Source organism: Littorina saxatilis, linkage group LG6 (genome assembly GCF_037325665.1).
Source record: "Littorina saxatilis isolate snail1 linkage group LG6, US_GU_Lsax_2.0, whole genome shotgun sequence".
In the NCBI taxonomy this organism is placed as follows: Eukaryota; Metazoa; Mollusca; class Gastropoda; order Littorinimorpha; family Littorinidae; genus Littorina; species Littorina saxatilis.
The window spans coordinates 12,913,474-12,919,703 of record NC_090250.1 but is presented as its reverse complement, the minus strand read 5'-3'; positions in this window follow the sequence as shown (position 1 = coordinate 12,919,703).

Here is a 6,230-nt window from a genome sequence, read left to right as displayed (position 1 = left end):
GGTGGCTTAAAAACTAATGAATGAGTTTGGTCATTAAAAATCGGAAACTTGTAATTAAATTTTGTTTTTATTAAACGATCCAAAAATAATTTCATCTTACTCTTCGTCATTTTCTGATTCCAAAAACATATACATATGTTATATTTGGATTACAAACAAGCTCTGAAAATTAAAAATATGAAAATTATGATTAAAATTAATTTTCCGAAATCGATTTAAAAACAATTTCATCTTATTCCTTGTCGGTCCCTGATTCCAAAAACATATAGATATGATATGTTTGGATTAAAAACAAACTCAGTAAGCTAAAAAGAATAGACATACAGAAAAGCGTGTTATCCTGCTCAGCGCGACCACTACCGCACTATTCTGCATGGCTTGTCGATTTCACTGCCTTTGCCACGAGCGGTGGACTGACGAAACTACGAGTATGTGGTCTTGGTAAAAAAAAAAAAAATGTGCGTTCAGTTTCATTCTGTGAGTTCGACAGCTTGACTAAATGTTGTTATTTCGCCTTACGCGACTTGTTTTTCATCACATAACACGACAGCCTGTTTGTTGAAAAGGAGCCTCGGGCAGAAATGTGTTTTTGTTTGAGTGCTTTGTCTTTCACGCCCGAGTGTTTACTTAGCAGCACACTTCTCGGCTCACCATTTGAGATCTGACCAGGCGTTTGCATGGAATAACACCATGCCTCCACTTGGTCACATACCAAAAATAAACAGCCTAGGTGCTCTCTGTTCACACTGGCAATTTGTCGTAAGAATTCCGTAAGAGCCACTGGATTAGTTGAAGGAAAGAGGAAGGTGTGTGTGTGTGTGTGTGTGTGTGTGTGTGTGTGTGTGTGTGTGTGTAAGTGTATGCGTGTGTGTGTGTGTATGTGTGTGTGTGTGTATGTGTGTGTGTGTGTGCGTGCGTGCGTGCGTGCGTGTGTGTGTGTGTGTGTGTATGTGTGTGTGTGTGTGTGTATGTGTATGTGTGTGTGCGTGCGTGCGTGCGTGCGTGCGTGTGTGTGTGTGTGTGTGTATGTGTGTGTGTGTGTGTTTTGTGTGTGTGTGTTTGTGTGTTGATGTGTGTGTGAGTGTGTGTGTATGTGTGTGTGTGTGGGGGGGGGGGTCTGTGTGTGTGTGTGTGTACGGTGTGTTTGTATGTGTGTGTGTGTGTGTGTGTGTTTCTCTAGGTGTCTGTTTGTGCCTCTGTGTGCGTGCGTGCGTGTGTGCGTGCAAAGGGAAGGGCTTTCTCAACACTGACACCGCCGGGACATCCGCAAAGCAGAAACGTGTCAAAATTGCACCTCAATTGTTGTTTGTGTCAGGGAATGTATATTCAAGACCTTGTGTTCACGTACACTCATCACATCATGCAATATTAGTTGTACACATACCCAAAGGTATTTTTCATAGGTTAAGGTTCGACACAGGCACACGAAAAACCAAAGGCAAAATGGTAAGAATTCCGTTTTGCATCGTTATAATACATTTGTGTCTGTTATTTTTTTCCTAGAGAGAGAGAGAGAGAGACGGACGGACGGACAGCCAGCCAGCCAGACAGACAGACAGATAGAGAGACAGAGAGACAGAGATAGAGAGAAGCGTCACAGACAGACCGATGTTGTTAATTGTACTTGAGTATAACGACTTCTTAGCCTTCTTTTTCTTCTTCTGAAGTTACCCATGTCCGTCATTGTTGAGCGTTTATTCATTAATCAAATAACGTGGACCCACCAACTAACAACATCCTTTTGCTCACCCTCCACATGTCTTAATTTCACCTGACTGTTGAGCGTTTATTCATTAATCAAATAACGTGGACCCACCAACTAACAACATCCTTTTGCTCACCCTCCACATGTCTTAATTTCACCTGACGCAACTCAAAACTGATAAATTGGGTTGTTTCTTAGCTTTCTACAAGCATGTTCGTCCTATCAAAAAATGTAATGTGCAATAGCAACAGTACTACACTCGGCAGACTTTTACGTGTAGGGTCATTACATGTGGGCTAATACACCGGATACCGTTAATTATGGCTGACGTGCGTAATTCAGTGCAGCCGTGCAGGAGCCTATGCCTATGGTAAAACTTATCACTGAGTATGATTGTATTACCTCAGTGGAGTTTTCAGTTCATGTCAGGTTTAGTCACTTCTATCATTTAGCTGACTGAATGTGCCGTTCAGCAGTGAATACCGAATGGAGTGTTTATTGAAGTGAAAAGGGTAATCAAAACTCAAACTGCTAGTGGCAATTGAGGTGTACTTTAATCAACAAACGGTATCACTGCCTAGTGGTGTGAATCGCGCTAAACTCGTGAACACCTCTACAATGTGCATTTTGGGTTAGTGTGGGCTAGTTTATTTAAACAAAATGAAATCATATCGACTGTACAGGCGGTATTGTGTGAAGTTATGTATGTGGTGCTATTCTGTATTCAATGCACTGAGGATTAAGTGCTATCTGAAACGACAACGTGCAACATTGTGGGGTATACCGGTAAGAGTGTGTGTGTTTTTGTTTGTTTTTAATTTTCTTATGACAGAATTATATCACTTTGCCTTTTACGCAAACATGGGTGATTTCAACCCTTTATTTCGATCAGTCCGTGTTTGCTGTAATTGAACTTTTTCATATCGATCTTAAATTTGTTAAATATTGGCCACAATTTTTTCAGCTGTTAAAAGTTCTATACTTTTTTTGACATTGTTCCAGCAGTTCGGCGGTTGGGTAGGGACGGGAGGGGGGGGGGGACCATGGATGGAAGGGTAAGGAGGTATAGAACCGGCTGCAGTGGCGCGTGCTCTGATTAGAACAATATAATATGTTTTATTTCTTACCTCACTGTATATACAGCTTTGTAACGAAATATTATTTCACGAACGAAGGATACCAGTCTGGTGCAAACTAACACTGCTCTGTTGCCAGACGCGTTGGTGGGGTCTCCGCGAATTTTCAGATACCGCTGATACTGTTTTCTTGCACAATCGTTTTAATTCTGCGTTGAATATATTCATGGTTGTAGTACCTACGCACGTACATCTAACCCCATGGAAGTACAGAGTGACTAACGCTTGTAAAACTATTATCGGCATTTCCGTTTGTTGTTGCTGCTTCTAGCGTTAGTCAGCCAGTAGCCCGGCCTTGGTACGACCAGAACAAACAACGTCAAACGGTACCGATCACTTGCCCGGCTTCGCGTATCGAGACGGAAAGAAAGACCTCCTCGCTCTTAGGCTTGATCGATCTGCCTTTGAGGCTTTTTTTTTTTCTTTGCTTCTATCTGATGGTGTCATGGTTGGCGTTGATGCGTGGTACCATGGTTTATTAGAGTGCGCCGTGCAGCCCAGTACCTCCGTCTTCAGCACTCGAGGTTTCTGTCCGGGTTGCCTCACCCTTATCTCATGGCCCGTACGTCCTACCCTGAGAGCACAGGGGGGAGGATTTGCCGGGATCCCACCCGGAGCTAGGGTTTTAATGCGCCCATAGTCGCATTAGATGAGTCCCGTCGAAGGGCGATGGAGCATTTCGAAGAGAGTAGCAGTGCCGCCTGCTTCCCCACTCCACCCTGGTAGGAAACACCGCCAGTTTGGTCCGCGGCCGCAAGCGGCTGGTCTTCATATCTGAAGTCCGTTCCCCTATCCGCCACCCGGGGACGCGTTGGGTTGGGGGTGGTCGCCCCACTGAAAGTCCCACATTGCGTTAAAGAAGTTCAGCCTGTCCCAGTTTGAGGCTTTTGACCCGGCCGCTTTTAGTCCTGTTAGGTCTGACTATAAACACAGGTTATGTTAGTCCTGTCAGCGTGGAGCGAAAGTTAAAGTTTCGGCTTTTAACCAGGTTGACTTTAGCCGTAGGTCTAACTCTGCTTGTCTTGTGAGTATAAAGCAAAAGTTAGCCATGTTTAATGTTTCGACTGATACAGTCTTTAAAGGTTATGACCGGGCCGTTGTATGTAGTCCGGTCTAAGTCTGTATTAGTCCTATAATATTTGAGGCTTTTCAGTGACTGGGCCGTTTTTAATTTTAGCAGTCAACGTGGAGCGAAAGTAGGCAATGTCATCTCTTGAGTCATTCTGTTTTTTCGGTTCCTGAACTTTTACCGTGAGTCTTTAATTTGTCTTTGGCAATCCTACCACGACAACGTTGGTAGTTCTCACGTTTCTTTTGGATTTTCATTGGAAGGCTGTGACCCTTTTTCATCCGCGAGTCTTTGTTATCTTCTTTCATTCTCTTGTTTCGATCCAAACGCTTCTTAGCCTATTTGCTCCTGTCGATAGTAATATTTCCAGGCAGTATATGTGGTTTGGGAAGGACGGAAAGACCCGTGTCGAGATGGGGTGGGTGTTGAATTCTACCAGTGAGGAAAACTATTACGCGTGGTCTACCTTAGTGGGGTTGACTGTCCGTAACATTAACCAATTAGCCGCGAGTGTCTTAGTCTTCTATGTCTGGAATGGTGGTGCTGAACAACGACAACACCAAAACATTCACGCGGGCACGCACACCGACATGCACGCGGGTGGATTCAAGTAAATCAGTGTTCACTGGAACCCCCCTTTGAAGACCCCCCATTTTAAGACCTTGTTTTCTAAGACTTACTGTTCATAACCTCCGCCGGATTTTCTCAGATGTTGGAGGTATTCAAAGAGAGGTTCCACTGTACAACATGCCTCAATACCCGCCATGCAGTATGAATCCAGTCATTACTTCGCCGGATTGTGACGACAGTACACGTGGCTGGGAACCCCCTCCCCCCACCCCCTTCATGCTTTCTATCCCCGAGTGTGTTTGTTTTCGTCAACTATTTGAAATAGGGTTGATCGAGTTCCCGTATGGTATAGCTACGACGTGCATAATTGCTGTGTGCGTGCGTGCCTGGCTGCGCGCGCGCGCGTGTGTGTATGTGTGTGTGTGTTTGTCTATGTGTGTGTGTGTGTGTGTGTGTGTGTGTTTGTCTGTGTGTGTGTGTGTGTGTGTGTGTGTGTGTCTTTGTCGTACTGGATGAACTCCATATCTAAGCTCTTAGTTGACAGGAATGGCTCATAAAAGATAAAACATTTTCTCGACAGCGCCGGCAGTAGGCCTACAGCTTTCACTAACGTCTCAAGCTCAAAGAATAAATCACAACGATAATAAACACAACCAAATCTTGCGAACGCTATAAAATGTGCTTATGTGTAGCTTTATGACGACGCATTTAGGGTAATCCATCGTGCTAACATATTCAGTGCTACCATGACAGGTGGAATATTCAGGTAAGACCTATGACACATTAGCGGTGCGCCCCCATATCTTTACGACAATATATCATTATATGCAAGTTAGACCTATGATACATGGGTTTTATTACCCTAAACCTTTGTCACAATATATGTAATGTACAGCAGTAAGCGAGGGCTTTTTGTTTGCAGCTCAGATTATGCTGTTCACTTTCCCTGCGAGTGACCAGGGGAGGGAAACCTAAATCAACTACTTACAGCTAGAACTGGCACGTGATGATGTTGAAGTCGCCGCGCGTGAACACACTATTATATGTGGGAAAGAGTCAAAATGCATTGGTTGTCACTTCAACCAGAAAAGCAGTTCATTTTGACCCAGAAGAATCTAAAATGGCAGTCATCTTGTTTGCCTGTCGCTGTATCTCTTTTTTGCTCACTCTCTCTCTCTCTCTCAGTCTCTCTCTCTCTCTCTCTCTCTCTCTCTCTCTCTCTCTCTCTCTCTCTCTCTCTCTCTCTCTCTCTCTCTCTCTGATGAGGTTGCTGTTGTGTGTGTGTGTGTGCGTGTCTGTGTGTGTATGTGTGTGCGTGCGTATATGTACATTTCAATGTTCTATCATGTATTATGTACTAGATGAATACCCGCTTCGCCGGGAAGAAGTCGAGCCGAATACCCGGCTGCGCCGGGGACCCGGCTTTGCCAGGTGTACGCCGGCTTTGCCGGCGCACCGCACGAAGGAAGGGAGATAAACGCGCACAAAAATGGAGTAGAGTAAAAATAGTATAACGGGAATATGGATTGAGCGTTGTCGACAGTGACATTCTAAAAATAGAAACGGGAATATGGATTGACGCCACACGAAGGAAGGGAGATAAACGCTGAAAACATTGGAGAAGATAAGGAAGAGTTACTGGGAATGGATCCAAAGAAAAACCAAAATCGGTTCAGCGCTGCGCGCTGAGAGCACGTGTTGAAATATCTCATCGATCAGGTTGTGTCCGGGGTGTAGCTGAATATGGCCA